The 18,861-nt window shown below is 39.9% G+C and overlaps 1 protein-coding gene across 2 annotated transcripts in view; it reads right to left on the reverse strand.

Annotated features, from left to right (window-relative positions):
• The window catches only part of LOC147701139 (sialic acid-binding Ig-like lectin 13), a 291,587-nt gene that overhangs the window by 2,693 nt on the left and 270,033 nt on the right, over window positions 1-18,861 (reverse strand). The gene's annotated exons all lie outside the window — the stretch shown is intronic.

Genomic DNA, 18,861 nt, shown 5'->3' on the forward strand with positions numbered 1-18,861 from the left:
CTGACGTATCTGTAACTCCTTGCGACATGATGCGTCATACATTAAATATGACGCATCAGGAATGTCGCAAGGAGTGCGCACTGAGAAGTGACGCATCGCTGCTTTCATGCAGCGATGCGTCATTTTTCATAAATGAGGCCCCAGATGTTTATTGTCACCCAACTCAATGGTACACATTTTATTGACTTCAGAAGGATGAACGGTTTAGTGGACCCACTAGGATATGAACCTGTGATTTTAAGGTCCAACACAGGCCTTTACAGTGGATGCATTAGTCCACAAAGCCAATGCTGGAAACAAACAGACAGGTAAGGAAAAATATTTAGTTATTATTAGCAATCTATGTGCAATATTTTGTTTTTTCACAATTAACAGTATTTATTATTATGAGAATCCTCAGTAAATGTTCAATAGTCATTTTCCCAATAGAACCTAATACATATTCGTACATTCCCATCACTCATTTAGTTTTTCCTTCTCTTTTATATGTGCCAGCAGCCCTCAGAACGTGAGTCCAGCCTATGATCACACTTTGCATGTCAAGAAGAGTCCACTCTTTCCTTAAAATGTTCAACATGCCAAAGGTCCTCCTTCCCAAAACCTTATCACAGCATTTGAAATAAGCCTGTGCACTTTTGATTGCTCCCCTTTGTGCTGTAGTAGGTGGGAGCCGCATTATTTTACTACACTACAATTTTTATGAGGGCGTTACAGTGCACTTTCCTATTTGCAATGTAGTGCATTAACGGAAAGATAGATGAATGAGTACATAGATGGCCAAGGCAAGTGTGATAAAGTAGCACTCACTACGTTGTACAGTGGTCTAGCTTCCACTTATGTAGCCGATGCTCAATCTCTGTTGCAATAACTGAATCATTAATCTATCTAAAAACCCAATAACTCATCCACTTATCCGGCAATGTTCCACAGCTGCTGTCAGTAACATATATGGTTACTTACCAACTTAGTGCATCAGTGAATTTAAGCACAATCCCTACCCTCCACAGATATGATAGTATTAGTCCATCATAAATGCGAACCTCTCCTTCCATTCTATATTGGATATTATCTTATTTCATTACAAGTTAGAAGAACCACAGTTCTCCCTCCTCATCGGACCCACATTAAGTGAAACCCCAGACCCATGCTGTAAGCTGAGGACCAGCCAGACCCATGTTTTCCCAACCTGCCTCCCTGATGCACTGCAGAGGGAGGAGCAAAGAGTACCTCTATGGAGGCCTCTGTTAAGGAGATTAAGTGAGCTATTGCCCAGAATCAAGTGATACTGAGCTGCAGCCAGCGATCGAACTGTGAACCCCACACTCCAGACTCAGGCACTCTGGCTGCTGCGTCACATCTCTTGCACGTTGGTCCTAAATGTTGAGTGTCGGCGGCTGGTGTCACGCCTAAGTGGTGGGCAAGCAATCAGCACATTGGTTCTTAATGTTGACTGTCGGCGGCTGGTGGCAGGCCTTAGTGCTGGGCAAGCAATCAGTCATATTGACCCACTGACAGGCACTGAGACAATGTGAATGCCTTTAAGTTTGATGGAGCGAGTTTCAGAAATAATTTTATTCTGGCTCGTGAAGTTAATCCCTTGTAACATGAACTAATATATTAATCTGTTATTGCACGTTTGTTGTACTAAATCAATCTAGATTAAAAGTTCATCATTGCATTACACGCGGGTTTAAAGATAAATGTGCTCTTGTTGCATTTGCTAGTACGATTTATAATACATGACTAATGATGTTTTGTCAGTACTATTGTCTTTGTCAACATTAATGCGGCTGATTAATTGATGGCATGTGCTTAGTTTATCTGTGCTATTGTCAATGGTAAGTTGTTATCTATGTTGTGTTTGTTTATCTTTTTATCATTTCAGATTTATGAAGAATCCTGCTGGACCTTATGAAGAAAGGTAGATTATAAATGTGCTGCTTTTCTATGTGCTTCTGCTAGGTGACTTATACTAATGGGATAACATTAGTAATAGAGGTTGGGTAATGGAATGACTTTCTTTTCTTGTATTAATTATTCTTTTGTGTTTGTTTGAATACTAGCCCGAGAGAAAGGCTTGAGGCCTGGTTCTGGAAAATGATGGTTAGCCTGACTGTGAGCAGAGCCAAGCACAGCCATGTTGAAGCTTTTGCACAAAAACTTTTCTCTGAAATAAACTGAAGCTCAAACAAAGACATTTGTGCGTAATGTGCTCTGAAAGATATTATTCCAAGGTTAAGGAAGTGACAAGAGATGGTTTGGCCGAGCTATGGAGGAAACTGTGAACTGACTTTGGTTATTGTATCAATCCTTCGGAAGCCGGTGTCGCTTCATGTCAATGGACAATGACGAGTGACGTTTTGGTATTTGGAAGCGGTGGCCTCTCGGTGGTCTGACAGACAGCAACCAATCAGGATGCTGGAAATTATTAAAAATATATCGTTTAGCTAGATTAGTGAGTTAGAAAAAGTATAAAATCTTAGCCCATTGAGGGGAGCGGGGCTGACTGTTCCTGAGGGCGAAGTGCTGTCCGATTTCCCTTGGACACGTAAGAAAACCAAATGCATTTTTTTTAAATGATTTTCTTTACAGGTCAGAAAGCTTAACATAGGGAAATAGGGTTGATGTTTATTTTGATTCATTAATTTTCTGCAATTTTGAAGTGCCAGACTTTTGTGCCAATAAACTAATGGATAATACTGATTTAATAAAAATGTTTGAAATTAATAAAAGAGTTAATAAAGAATTTGATAACTGCAACTTTGAAACTTTAAAAATAAAAGACTTAAAACGTCAAGCTGGTCTTGATTATTTTAGTCGTTACCATCAGTTAATCCATTGACCAAAGTGGTCTAATTAAATGTTTTCTTAAAATCTATGAATAAAATGTTATACTGCAGTTGTATATAATGTACATAGTTTGTTTAGACAGTGTGATTATTTAGGCCACATGATTCAGCTGCTCACTTTTCTGTCTCTGTTGTATGGGCCTTGGTTTTGATTAGTATGGTGAGTATTAGGTAGAGATTGGTGCTTATAGAGAGACAGAATTTCTATAGTGACGCTGGATCAAGTTCAACACCAAAGTTCTCAATCATGGATCCTTATAAACAGTGTTTATAATGGACCATGGGTGACAGCAATGGAATTGAGACTGAAGTCAGTGCAAGTTACTCACAGTATCTGTCAGTGGTCATAATATTAAATATGAACATATTAATTAAATATGACGTACATACTCTCACCTTCTCCTGTCCTCTACTCCTCTGTGTTCCTCAGTCATGTAGTGAGCCCGTGGTTTCAGCGCTAACACCCTTAACCACTCCATACTTCTCTCATGCCTTAAGCAGCATGAGAGAAGCACCAGGATTGGTTGGAGTGTGCTGGGCCAATGCAATCTTAGGCACTGGGGGCCTGTGCCTGCTCCACTCAGCTGTCTAAGACAGCTCAGTTTGGGAAGGTTTAAATTGAGCATATATGGCCAATGTATAGCCATTCGCCAGCATGTATAGCTGGCCGTCAAAAAACAGCCAGCCAAAGTGACATGTGCACTTGGAACTTAAGGGCACACTACTTCTCCCTACGGCTGCCACTCAGCAGCAATGGCCCTACCTTGACACTTGACTCGGGAATAGTGAAAGACGAAATGGTACTAAATCAACTTTATTTCCATTGTACTTTTCGGCTCTGCACCATTTTGTTTTGTGGTTGCGACGCTCCTCCAATCTAATGGGGAAGCCATCACTGAAAATGTCAGTAGACAATAACAGATTGTATGGCCAGTATGCGGAAAATAATCTGGTATTCTCAGGGCAACAAGTTACTCCCTATTACTTGTGGAATACCTTCTGATTCTCTTTATTTGAAGCAGCAATACGTACCAGAAATTGATATTCTGCCTCCCATCCTCAGATATCTCTGCACAAAATAGCAGGTAACTTGTAATGAAGTTTGACATCATAGTAAAGAAAAACCTCTACAGGAATAAATGTGGTGCCTTAAATTACATAGAAAGCTCTGTGTAGCACTACCCAAACCATAGGAAGTATGATACGCTTCTAAAGCTTAGATTAAAGTTCATGGCTAATCTAAAATAACTGTTTTTCATTATACTGGGACTGTGAGGGAACTGTACAATTTTAGCCAGAACAAGGATGTCTGCTCTTAGGGAGCATGCTACGAGCATCATCAATGCTTATTTCTCTGGTCACACTGCCTGTCCCAGACACATCACACACACCAGCTCCTTGGTGGACCAGTGTGTATGTGAACCATGCTGATGTCCAGAAGCACACGTTTACCCTTCTCGTTCTTTCAAACTTTACCAGCGAGAAAGCTAAATGCATGTAAATAGAAACAAATTTGTCCAGGCAAACAGTTACAATTCTCAATGGGCCCGATTCACAGAACTAACTTAAGACAAAATCCTAAACTTACTACCAATTTGGTATTCACAGAAGGCACTTACTCGTTTCGGTATTCACAGAAGGCACTTACTCATTTCGGTATTCACAGAAGTTAGTAGTCCTAACTTTAAGAATCCTAAATGGCTTCTGTGAATACCGAAAGTCTTAAAGTTAGGATTTTTCTCAGTTTAGGAGTAGTAAAGTTAGGACTCCTAACTTTAGGACTCCTAAATGCCTTATTTGAATACCAAAATGAGTAAGTGACTTCTGTGAATACCAAAATGGTAGTAAGTTTAGGATTTTGTAGTAAGTTAGTTCTGTGAATCGGGCCCTAGGTCTCTTTTGTGTGCTGATCATATAATGTAAATGACACAACTATGTTTGAGGGGGATTCTCTGTAGCGTTCTAATCTAGGACCCTGATCGAGACTGCGACCTTATGCCTCTATTCAGCTATAAATCCATTTATTCCCTATATTGGCATAACCGTTCAAGTGCAATATTCAGAAACTCGTCTCTGGCCTCACACGAACAGAGCCACATTTCAGAATCGCTTTCTCTGCCACTTCCTTTGCAACCAATTAGTGCAATGACATAGCAGAAGTTACTATCTAAGATTCCTAGATTAACACTCCGAGTTCTTCAACAAGATAAAAACTCAGCACCCTGGAAATCCCTGCTTGCTGTGTTTTGATTAGTAATAGAACTCTAATGAGCACTGATAGACGATCACTTCCTAGTGACATCTTTATTGATGTCTTATGTCCAAAAACTTACGTCAAACAAGGCATCTTTCAGGTATAAATATTACCAACGTTGCCTTAAGCAAGCTGCTGCTGTTTACGCTGAAGCTGATGCTGCCAGCTGTCTCGCTGCTGCTGAAGCTGCTGTTATGCTGATGATACCATAGCTGCTATCGCTACTGCTATTGCTGCTAACTAGCGAACGATGGTGTGGTGAACTTAGGAGCTGAACAGCCGTCCCCTGCAAGAGCCAAGCAGATGCAAGCTGCCCGCGGACGCTGCCCTTCCTCCTCCTCCTCGACGCGCTGAGAGAGACGCTGTCTTTTCTCCTGCAGAGAAATCCAGCTCCGGCGTTTCTAGTCTACCCTTGCGGGTGACTGGGATATCGACCCCCTGAAGGAGATACCAGACCTCCATCATTCTATTCCAGAGGTATGGTGTTGACTAAACCCTTAGAGAGAATTCTTGAAGCAAACCTTGGCAAAACCAACTTAACTTAAAGCTACTTACTTACTCCCCTCCCAAGTATTAGGCTTAGGTTAGGTACACTGGGGTAGGCGTAGTTAGAAGCACCAGTTGAGTATTTTAGCCCAATGTATATATGAATGTATATATGTTTTATTCATTTTAAACCATTGTATGGCTAAGAAACCATATCAATGCTTTTACAGTATTATTTCGCAATACTCATCTTACTGTACGTACTATTTATAATACCAAGTCTTGCAATTGTGGCAATTCATTTCTCTTGTACGAGAAGAAAGACTGTTCAATAAATGTTACCCTTTATTGAAAACGCCCGTCTCTCTATTCTCTACATATTGTGAAAGTAAACTGCACAACCACTGACTGAGTAAAATACCTGTCTATTGTTTCACACGACCCTAGAGACTGACTCTTATCTGAGGAGCAAAGTTGTCATGTTGCACGGTTGTTGGAAAACTGAATCCCTTCTTGGCTGTGCCAGGGAAGCTGATCACTTCCTATTCAGTCACGAAAGTTTCCAGTGACCTCTGAGCTAGTTGGTAACAAACCCAATTAAGTTTAGCATAGTCAGTAGAGGCCTGGAAGATCCGCACTTCTACGTCGATACTACTGTTTATGTTATTCCAATGCGCAGGGCCTATTGGGAAAATAAGAACTACACTACATGGCGCCCAAACGTTTGGTAAGGCGATAAACTAACGCAAGACGTTAGAGTAACTCAGTCGTGCATTTTTCACACAGACCCCTTTCTCCCGTAAATACTCCAATAGACGTCTGGAGTGGGTGAAAGGTTAAAATCCGCCCGAACTCAGTAGGAAGAGATTCCTATGTAAAGCTCTGGTTTATTCAACGTTGAAGGATACAGTGTTCCAAAATATTGTGCACCTAATCTTTGTCTCCTTGGAGACCTACTCTGCAAAACCTGCATTTATAAAATGTCAGTAGAAAACAACGGAACTGATGCCGCAGTAGATGCGACTCAGCAGGGTCCCGACGGGACTACTGAACCGGGTGCGATAATCATCCCGGCACATTTAAGAAAATCTATAACTTTAAAACTTATAGAAAACGGACTGACACCACAAGGTGGTACAGTAATTTTCGTGATAGAGGCACACGGATATCGGCAGACAGAGGTATTCTATTCATGGATAAACTTTCCAGCGGCAAACGCTAGAACAAAAGAGTTTCACTATTACAAAATAGAGAAACCACCGGAAGAGTACGCTCCTTTCGAGGAGACTGAAATCCCACTAAAATTCCAAGAGCACCTGCTCTGGTTTAATGGCGCCCTAAAACGAATGTCTGACATAATATCGACAGACAGAATATCTACATACAAAAATATCGACACAAAAATATTGAAATCAAAAATATCGGAGTCATATCTTCATAAAGGTAAGTACAAAAATATCGAAAAAATAATATCGTAGTACAAAAATATCGAAATTAAAAATATCGTTTTTTTAAATGTATTAATAATAATGTAAAAATATTTTTAAAATACATATAATTTTACAAATATTAAATAAAATACTAAAACATAATTAAAAAATGTAAACTAATACATATACATTTAAAATAAATTAAAAACTTAATAATTTAATGTAATTTTATTTTTTTATTTTCATTTAATTGATTTAATTTAAAATTATTTTATTTTTACCCTGTACGACTGTACCCCAAAAACCCAAAACTGACCCTGAACCCTAAAAATACCCCTTTACCCAAAAACTGAAAACTGACCCTGAACCCAAAAAATACCCCTTTACCCAAAAACTGAAAACTGACCCTGAACCCTAAAAATACCCCTTTACCCAAAAACTGAAAACTGACCCTGAACCCTAAAAATACCCCTTTACCCAAAAACTGAAAACTGACCCTGAACCCTAAAAATACACCTTTACCCAAAATTAATTAATATTATTTAATTACCAATTAATTATTAATTAACAATAACAATAAAGTAAATATATTAGCACATTAGCTGTAATTAATTAAATTTATATTATTTTTTCCCAATTAATTAACAATAACAAAAAATTATATATATAAAAAAATTACTCTAATTAATATAGTTAACTAATTAATATTAATTAATTTCCAATTAATTAAAAATATGTACAAAATTATATTAATTACCTAACTAATTAATATTAATTAATTACCAATTAATTATTAATTAAAACTATTTACAAACATATATTAATTAATTAATATTAAATTACTTCCCACCCTATTCCCCTATAAACCCACAACCCGCTCTGATACTAAAACGCAAAATGTAAACAAAATTACAAATTTTCAAACATACATTACAAAACATGTTTAACAAACATATAAACAACATAATAAAATACATTACACTAAAAAAAATTCGATATTAGTAAAATTCGATATTAGTAACATACATACCTTAAAAAAACGATATTCTGTCTGTCGATATTTTGGACATCGATATTCTGTACTGTCGAAATTAAAACATCGATATTATTGTATATCGATATTTTAATTTCGATATTTTGTCTGCCTACCCCCTAAAACATAATGATCATATTACCAGGCTCGGTCCACTAGGTAGACCAGGAGCAACGTGGTCGGTTCTAGCCAGCTACACACCACATCCGGACATTGCAAAAAAGTCTAGAGAAGAGCTGTTAGCACAGCTAAAAACATTAATTAAAATACATAGGCAATTAGTCCAATATGTAATGCGGACTGCAACAGTCCAACCAGCTGTTAATGTACCACAGCTGACCCCTCATCAGGGGAACACTAATAAAATTACACCACAGAACATACAGTCATGTCTTGGTAAAACACCCATAAAACGGGAACAAATTCCGTTCTGGTTAGCACAAAAAATCACTCAAATAGAGGCAGTATTTCCGGATACTACCCCTATTGAGAAACACAGAATCTTGCCATCTGCCTTCCTATGGGAATCGCACCACACGTGGAGGACTGTGACACTTGGGGTACAGTCTTTGCTTCCATTTACACAAAAACACATGGTGTTCCGTCTATGGCGGTAATACCAGATGTACTAAGACAGATTCAAAATGCATACGGTCCTGAACCTGCTTTAACTCTTGGTATGAAATTACTGAAAGACTTCAAGCAGGTCTCGGCTATATTATTAGCCAATATAAAGGGAGAAGCAGCATCTGTGGTGATCCGCCAGAAGTTGAAGGAAACAGATATAACAGATCAGCCAGTTGAGCTTGCCAGAATCATAGAAAAGTGCTATGAAGAATTAGGTAGAGACAGCTTGGGTGGGAAACAAGTAAAGCCCCAACTGCTCAAAAATCCTGAAAAATTATTTATTAAAAATAATTCAAACACTCCTAAAAAGAGCTGGGATGGAAATAAACAATCCACTCCCAAGGAAAAAGTTTTCCTTCCAGAGGAAGGTCTAATCGACGGAGGGAAAGAACTCCGACTCGAGAACACCAGTCTCCCAAGAGGGAGCCCTCTGAGAAAAGATATAACCTTAGAAATAGGGATCATTTGAAAAAACCTGATAGATATCAAAGTATTGATACACGTCCCTCTCGATCTTTTTCGCAGAAATCGGAAAGAAGAGGACGGTCAGACCCAGGAGAGCACACCAAGTCCAAAGACAAGGAACCGGCTCAGAGTAAAAAATCTCAATTTCCAAAAAAGAAGGTAGCCAGTATTAGAGTAATCAACCATGCCGAGAATACTGAGGACACAGTTGAAAAACGGGGAGTGGGCACAGACAATGTTAGACAGTGCAGCAGAAATCAGTATAGCCCGCAAGATCTTGATGAGTCATCTGGAGACAGTGGACACGAATGAATACATTCAGGTTGAAACTGCCGACACCAGACTTAGCGAGCCCCATAACATTGCGTATAGAGGGTGATAAGACTAGGAAAATAAAGGGTCTATTTTGGGATAAACTCTCAAAAGGCTATGATATTAAGTTATCTGACAAAGATTGGCTCCCAGAGTTTGTCAGGGAGTGCCCTCGTGGCGAAGAAATGATTATGCCTGCCTTCTTGAATCACATTCCGATTCACAAAAAATATACTTATGCAAGGAAATGGGCAGTAGCCCAGGCACCGGCATTATATAAAAATCATGTAGGATGGGATGAGGACTCACCTCCTCACAAAATCCAGTTAAAAAGTGAACCAACTGCCTAACTGCAGTATCCCATTAAGCAAGAAGCTAAAAAACAAGTCAGGGAGATCTTAGATCAACTTGAATACCAGGGGGTGATTGAAACATGCACCTCTCAAATGAACAATCCTTTGTTTCCTGTCTCCAAGCCAGACAATTCATATCGTCTAGTTTTGGACTACAGACACCTTAATGCATGTTGCAAAACATTTGCAGTACAAAACTCGCATAGTGCTGCACTAATGAACAACATAGTTAGAAAAAAATATAAAACGACATTAGACATATCTAATGGTTTCTTTTGTCAAAACATTGCACCAGAAAGCAGATATTTGACCGCTTTCTCCGTAATGGGGTCTCAGAAAAATTTCTGTAGGCTCCCACAGGGGTTCAAGAACAGCCCAGGACTATTCTCAGCTAGGGTAACAGAGTTACTACAAATATATGATGATGAGGCATTATCTTACGTAGATGATATCTATCTCACAGACGACAACTTGGATACTCACTTGAAAAGAGTGAACACCATTATACTTGAGTTCGCAGCAGAGGGTTACAAATTCAACTTTAAAAAGTCTCGAATTGCCCATCTGACAGTAATATTTTTAGGATACGAATTATCAAGTGAAGGAAAAAGCCTAGCGGACAACTTCTTGGAGAAGTGCGCTGTACTCCAAGCTCCAAAAATGCTGAAGGATTTACAATCCATACTAGGTTTTCTGAATTTCGGAAGAACATACATTCTAAATTACGCAGAGAGGGTTAAACCTCTCTACGAACTAATTAAACCTGATTTTAAACAAATCAATTGGACTCAAAAACACACAGAAATTTTAAGATCACTGCAAACAGACATGTTAGCAAAAACAAAATTAGATACACGTGACAACACACGCGATCTTGTAATCCGAGTCATCCCAGGAGGATGCGGATTCACGTACCTTACCTCAAATGAGGGAGAAAATGTACCAATTTCAATTAAATCTCACTTGTACACACAAGTAGAAAAAACATTCAGTCACACAGAAAGAACTGTGAAAGCAGTGCAAATTGCATTAGTAAATGAACGAGAACTAGCACATGGTAAAAGGATTAATATCCTCACAGCGGAATCCGCCTTCGAGGCGCTATTCAGCCCAGTAAACCTGCCTACAGTGTCACTGGATCCGAAATGGATACAGTGTATAGATTCTCTAGGAGCGGATGATGTGAAATACTATTTCGCCCCGCAATTCGAAGAACTGAATGATATAGAATATGAAGAAGAATATCCTCTGCCAATCGAACTTCTGCCTCTCCCACAGTACGCCTGTATAATCTATACAGATAGATTTGTACAGCATTTCAACGTAGAGAGCAAATCCTACAATGCAGCCTATGCGATTGTTAAAGGTCGCTGGCTGAGCGGTAAATTCAGACCGAAAATAACAAAAACTTAATCAGTGAGAAACTGTTCTGCTCGGAGAGCTGAAATCAGATCTTTAAAGATGGCGCTTGAAAATGCAGAACGTGAATTCCCGACACTAATCGTGTGTGATTCTCATTTTTGCGTCAACTCTTACAATAATAAATTGCAGAGCTGGATTGAAAACGATTACAAAGATGACACAGGTGCCACAATAAAGCATAAATTGCTCTGGAACCAGGTAGCTCTTTTACAGAAAGAACTACAAAAGACTCACTTGATACACGCACAGAGTCTTCAATGTGATGGCGTTCACGTTGCAGGGAATTCATTGGCTAATACAGTCACAGCGGAAGCAACTAAGCCGGCTTCCGTAGCCACAAAAAAGCGTACAGAAAAATACATAGACGGGGAAACCATGCTGGCAGTAAAAAAGACCGTAAAAGGCGACTGTGCAGCACTACCCGTGAACTATCCACTCAATTATGCATACGTATTCGATGCAAACTCCGTTCCTTTTGCTCGAATCCCTGGAGTGGGGGATAGGGTAATTCCAAACAGAGACCGGAGGGGCTTCCTATTACAGGAAGCACATATGGGGTTGGGTCTGAGACACCAAACAATCAGGGACTCTCTGAGAGAATTAGAATCAGAGTACTGGTGGCCGGAAATGAGTGAAGGCATTCATGAGTTTGCAAAAAACTGTGAAGACTGCAACAGAGATCGCAGTGAAGAACCAGCCAGTGTAGTGTCTGAAGCCCTAATAGAAAGCATTAGGCAATCTATCCGCGCTATCAAAAAAGAGAAACGCGTCCCATTGTACATCCTTAAGGCTAAACACACTTAAAAAATGTGGCCTCCAGCGCTCGGCTGACGCCAGAACGGTTATAAAAGATCTGCAAGTCTTTATCGGCACATACGCAATTGCCATGTTCCATTCTGACCAGGGTCCTGCTTTTAGCTCTCGAGCCTATAAGGAGGCCATGGCCAGCATGGGAATAGGGTTGCGGTATTCTTGTCCGTCACACCCCGAAGGGAATAGTGTGGTAGAAAGAAAAAACCGGGACATAAAGCGATCTATAACAGCGAGGGTATTAGGTTCCGGCGCTGGGTGGGTCAAACATTTAATAAGTGTCCAAATCAGTCTTTTGCCAAGAAATTCTCTAAAAGGTTTCAGCCCATACGAACTATTGTTCAGAATTAGAATGAGAATTCAGGACCTCGATAGTCAGATATCAGTGGTACAAGATAAGAAAAAAACAGACTGATATAAAATATCGTTTGGCTGTTTTACAGGGCTTGAATGAAACAAGAAAATCCTTAAGCAACATAAAGTTAAAGCAACAGCCAGATACCACTGACGAGGCACCACAAGCAACAGCCCCAGCAAGGCCTGTCTGGATTCCAAAGATTGGGGATCTAGTCAGAGAAAAAATAGCGGTGAAGAAGGAATTTGGGCCTTCTTACAGAAAAGAAGTACCTGTCTTGGCAGTCACCGGAACAAGATCAGTTGTACTACCGCCCCTTGCTGGTAAAAAGAAGAACAGAGTTGTATCAATCGACCTGGTAAAACCACAAGCATGTGGCCTATAATCAACAGTAGGCCCAGTGGACTCCCGAGAAACAACAGAATACCCAAACTTGCAACAATCCAAGAGGTTCAAAATGTAAGACTAATCACATTCGATCAGCCTGCAGTGCACAGAGAAGGACTATGCAATAATGCCATGGAACTTGTGCCTCTTGAGACACAGATTGAAACAGTTCGTCAAGAAACACCAGTCTACAATAATGTGGCATCAGAAAGTGCTACCGAAAGACAGATTGAAAGAACAATCCCAACAATTGGCAGAACTGCCTCTGGTTATTTCATCGAGTTCGACAACTTTTCCAAGGATCAAAGTAACCCCGAAGTGATGCCAGAAACAAAAATGACTTTTAAAGAAAAAGCAACGGAACTCTTTCATCAACTGAAGGAAATCTACCTTATTTCCCCTTGGTTAGAGTTCTGGTTCGGTCTAGGTGTATTTTTCCTCCTGCTTTGGCTCATCATGGTACTTTGTTTGGGAAAATTCATTGAGGGAAAATATAGTACAATGGACACAGCAAGTCAGAACATCAACCTAGTCCTCAAACCACACAGATCATCCCACGTGAAGAAAAGAGAACTGTCAACAGTAAATGTCACAGCCATTCCAATACCCGGTGGGGTAGTATGGGGGAAAACTGACTATGAGATCTATGGTCCGGTCGAGATCCTGAAGTATCCTCATCAACTGAAGGTTTCCTTGAGTGACTTTGTAAAACCTAGTACATTCTCTGATGATTGGGACTTTAACAGTATTAATGACATGATGTCTGATTTAGTAATGTCAGCTAGATTCACAGAACATGATTATTTACAAGGTTCGTCTAGCTATGAACAGTTGTTCTGTTATACACATTATGGCGATCATTATTTGCATAAATCTGCACAGCCTAGAAATGTTTTTAAGTATAATCAATGGGAACATTGTGCTACACCACCTAAAAGCAGTTCTAAAACATTCTTTGAGAAATTCAAGTACTTCTCAGGGTTTAACACCAGTGATGCAGAAACGTTTTATTGCAAACTGTTAGATAAAACAGGAGTGAAAACGATGCTGACAAACACTAAATTAATATATTCAGAAGCATTTTATGAAATAATTATGACATTTGGTTTTGATTATTGGAAAAATAACATTGAAACAAAAACCATTTGGGGTACGAAAGATTGGCAGGTACAAAGCCTAGAAGCACTATTCAGAACCTGCATGATACCAGAACAAATGATGTTTTTAAATGACACAATTCACCAAACATCCTGTCTTGGCCTAGCTAAGATCAAAGACCTAAACAAACCGTCTATTCCAAAGCCAATACCTGGAAATGCAACAACAGATATTGAGATAGACGTAACTAAAATTTTAAATTTTAACAGAACACATCCTGATTGGAAAGGAAAAAGTGGTTAATCTGGCCAACAGACACAAACAACTGTCAAGATAGATTCCTGAACAAAACACAGGGGTTAAAAATGACCAGACAAGACCCTAGATACTCCCAGAGACAACATCCAGGGATAGTAACAACATACAGTGTAGGGAAACTCTGCCTCGAATGGCTAGGATCATCCACACTGGCTGAAATTAAGCAACACTTATCTTTACTTAAAGATGGTGCTGATTTGCGCGATTATAGCGGCCAGCATCTATGCTGCATACAACGAGGCTTGGAAAGTCACACAAATTGAAACAGCTGAAAAAATACAAGAAATTGATCGTATTAATTTGGAAAAATCACTTTCTGTAGTGGACAATGGGTTAATGACTCTGTCCTCCAGAATATATTCGTTGGACAATATTGTATCCTCTGCCTTTGATATAATAGACAGAGACTTGCTAATGTTACAGCATGGCCAGTCGCAATTACGTTCTATTGTACAATTAGGCTGGACGCTGCAAAATCTTCATTCAGGCTATGTGCCTTGGCGTTTAATCAACACAACGTCATTGTTTTCCATTTTTAACCTTACTGATAAACAAATCAGCTTGGCACAGAAAGGAGCAGACTATACAATCCTGAGCATCAAAAAACTTGAGAGATTAGCATTGACAATGTCAGATAGTCCTGTCATTGAATGGATAATACATGGAATTATCACTATTCCGATAACAACTTTCCGATTTAAAAAGTGCCTTGAGTACATACCTACTGGCCAGTATGAACGATTGGGTAAAGGATATGTTAAGTCAGCATGGAAATTACCATACACACATTCATGCTACAGTGACAGCGACAAAAATGTATTTCTTAGTGGTGAAAACTGTAAACATTCACTAAGCGGTATACTTTTGTGCCAGGGTATTAAGTTACACGGAGCCTGTGAAGGTAATTCTAACAACCTTTCATGCCACCAGCTTGTCACACCTGCAACGCAGATAGAGCCCTTCTTTATGCAACTCGCGAATGGGAGTTGCATTCTAAGAACGGATCACAGATGTTGTGGCCTTTTGCCAGGGAAAAGTTATCTCGTAAGCGTAACTTCCATGGTCAAATGCTGTATGCAAACATTGTTCCCGAGCGGGCCTGGAGACATAGATACTCCCATCTGGCCTCGTCTGCATTTCTTTTCTATACGAATTGATACTTTAAGCAAAATGAAGTCTGTGCTTTTGCATACAACAGTGCCCATCACGTCATCAAAAGAGACGTATGATCTCCTAGTTGCAAGGACAGCTACGGAGGTTCATGACCTTTTATCAACAAATTGCCCCGTGCGTTTCGTAGAAATGTTGAGCCAACTCCTTAACATGTCTAGTGCCACAGGCATCCCAGGCATATTTAAGACGATTTTTACGGGACTGCTTACACCATTTCAAGCAATTCTCGGAATCGTTTCAAATTTCGTCCACTCTGTTTTTGGCGGCATACCCCTATTTTTGGGACTTGTAGCAGGGATTTTATTTTTGACCCTCCTGCTTCCTTATGGCAAGCCGCAGCTCGGACATGACTCCTATGGGAATGGAAGAAACAATCCTAGCAGTACGCTACCGGGACAGAATATCTAGAGTCCTTGGATTGGCCAGGCTGAGAGATCTAAACATTACCTGGTTCCTTTCATTCAGACCGATATGGCAAAATTGCATCTTACCTGTACTACGATGTATGCTATGCGGAGATGAGTGCGTGTTGGACACCTGTCTTTCACTTCCATCAGCAGTACCAATGGATATCGATACTTTGCTAAGTCCGATAATGGCTTACGCATTGTGTTGTCCCCAGTGGCTACCAATCCTGATGACGGCATTCGTTGAGACTCCTGTGCTACGACTAGGTGGTAACAGTGGAGCGAGTGACAAAAGCAACATCACCCAGGTACGACCTTCTGTGAGCATTGCTGATCCAGCCTTTGATGACAGCAATCATTCTCACACCTGCCAAGTTACAGCACTATCGAATTTGGTCGAACTGTCAGCGGATTTTGTAGACCAATTCTTTGAGAGCCTGTCTGATATGATGTTCTCACCCGAACAGAAACAATAACTTTAGAGAAGCATTCCGACACACAGCGTTCCCATGAACTCTGAATTCGGCCTTCAGTTTTGAACAACAAAAACTGCTAAAAGCGTTGGAACTCTATTTCCCCGTTCAGCAAGAATTCTTTTGAATTGAACACTTTTTAATATTCACCTTTTTTCTGGCACGGAAAAATTCTTTGCTTAAAGTAAAACTATTCATAGAGAACAGAAGCTTCTACTTCTATTTCTATATACATCTAGAGACATTATTTTACACCAGCCTCTAGCACATTTTACTGCAAATGCATTTATATGTGATGAAATTATCTCGCCCTTCTTCTGTATTCAGAGATATTTCATGTGTAATTCTTTTTGCATAATCGTTCATTGATTTCATATGCTATAATTTTTGAATGATTTCTATGCTTCAAAAACGTACAGTACCTAAATTTTCACATATTACAAATACGCCTATTTCAAATGCATATATGTATTTTGGGGTGGGCAATGTTACACATGCATCTTATTGCTCTAGTTTTAGTAATTTGATGGACATAAATTTGTGGAGTGGGTGTAGCGTTCTAATCTAGGACCCTGATCGATACTGCGACCTTATGGCCCTATACGGCTATAAATCCATTTATTCCCTATATTGGCATAACCGTTCAAGTGCAAAATTCAGAAACTCGTCTCTGGCCTCACACAAACAGAGCCACATTTCAGAATTGCTTTCTCTGCCACTTCCTTTGCAACCAATTAGTGCAATGACATAGCAGAAGTTACTATCTAAGATTCCTAGATTAACACTCCGAGTTCTTCAACAAGATAAAAACTCAGCACCCTGGAAATCCCCGCTTGCTGTGTTTTGATTAGTAATAGAACTCTAATGAGCACTGATAGACGATCACTTCCTAGTGACATCTTTATTGACGTCTTATGTCCAAAAACTTACGTCAAACAAGGCATCTTTCAGGTATAAATATTACCAACATTGCCTTAAGCAAGCTGCTGCTGTTTACGCTGAAGCTGATGCTGCCAGCTGTCTCGCTGCTGCTGAAGCTGCTGTTTTGCTGATGATACCATAGCTGCTATCGCTACTGCTATCGCTGCTAACTAGCGAATGATGGTGTGGTGAACTTAGGAGCTGAACAGCCGTCCCCTGCAAGAGCCCAGCAGATGCAAGCTGCCCGCGGACGCTGCCCCTCCTCCTCCTCCTCGACGCGCTGAGAGAGACGCTGTCTTTTCTCCTGCAGAGAAATCCAGTTCCGGCGTTTCTAGTCTACCCTTGCGGGTGATTGGGATATCGACCCCCTGAAGGAGATACCAGACCTCCATCATTCTATTCCAGAGGTATGGTGTTGACTAAACCCTTAGAGAGAATTCTTGAAGCAAACCTTGGCAAAATCAACTTAACTTAAAGCTACTTACTTACTCCCCTCCCAAGTATTAGGCTTAGGTCAGGTACACTGGGGTAGGCGTAGTTAGATGCACCAGTTGAGTATTTTAGCCCAATGTATATATGAATGTATATATGTTTTATTCATTTTAAACCATTGTATGGCTAAGAAACCATATCAATGCTTTTACAGTATTATTTCGCAATACTCATCTTACTGTACGTACTATTTATAATAACAAGCCTTGCAATTGTGGCAATTCATTTCTCTTGTACGAGAAGAAAGACTGTTCAATAAATGTTGCCCTTTATTGAAAACGCCCGTCTCTCTATTCTCTACATATTGTGAAAGTAAACTGCACAACCACTGACTGAGTAAATTAACTGTCTATTGTTTCACACGACCCTAGAGACTGACTCTTATCTGAGGAGCAAAGTTGTCATGTTGCACGGTTGTTGGAAAACTGACTCCCTTCTTGGCTGTGCCAGGGAAGCTGATCACTTCCTATTCAGTCAAGAAAGTTTCCAGTGACCTCTGAGCTAGTTGGTAACAAACCCAATTAAGTTTAGCATAGTCAGTAGAGGCCTGGAAGATCCGCACTTCTACGTCGATACTACTGTTTATGTTATTCCAATGCGCAGGGCCTATTGGGAAAATAGGAACTACACTACAACTCCAGACAAAGAACTTCAAATTGCACTTCCTTTGCCTTAAGACACCACTCCTTAATTACTCTGCTGCAAATGTGATTTAAGTTTTTCGTTTTTGTTAGAAAATGACAATTTTTGAGTAGCCACGCCCATTTTGTTGCCGAATAGTATTACTGATGTTTAGACTCTGCTCTTTGGGGCAATGGTATTATGTGCCCAGTGTTTGTGTTGTGACTCCCTAAAACATATAAAAAGTGAGCGGATTTCTGGTTGGTGATTTCAATTCTCCTATATAGCCACAGTGTATGATGTAGAAACTGAACCAATTGCTTGTAAAGTTAAATGTCACTTGTGGACTTAGGCAATCACTGTCCCATCAACTAGGGTGACAAGGAGAACGTGGCTTAATGGATACCTTGTAGCCTGACAGCCGCAGTTCAAACCTGCAGTGCAACCAGTGAAAATAACCCATTTGACAGGTAAATGTAAGTAAGCTGCATGGTATTTAAAGGTGGGGCATGTAGGGCCCAATTCACAGAACTAACTTAAGACAAAATCCTAAACGTACTACTTTTGGTATTCAC

Source organism: Lissotriton vulgaris, chromosome 7 (assembly GCF_964263255.1).
Source record: "Lissotriton vulgaris chromosome 7, aLisVul1.2, whole genome shotgun sequence".
In the NCBI taxonomy this organism is placed as follows: Eukaryota; Metazoa; Chordata; class Amphibia; order Caudata; family Salamandridae; genus Lissotriton; species Lissotriton vulgaris.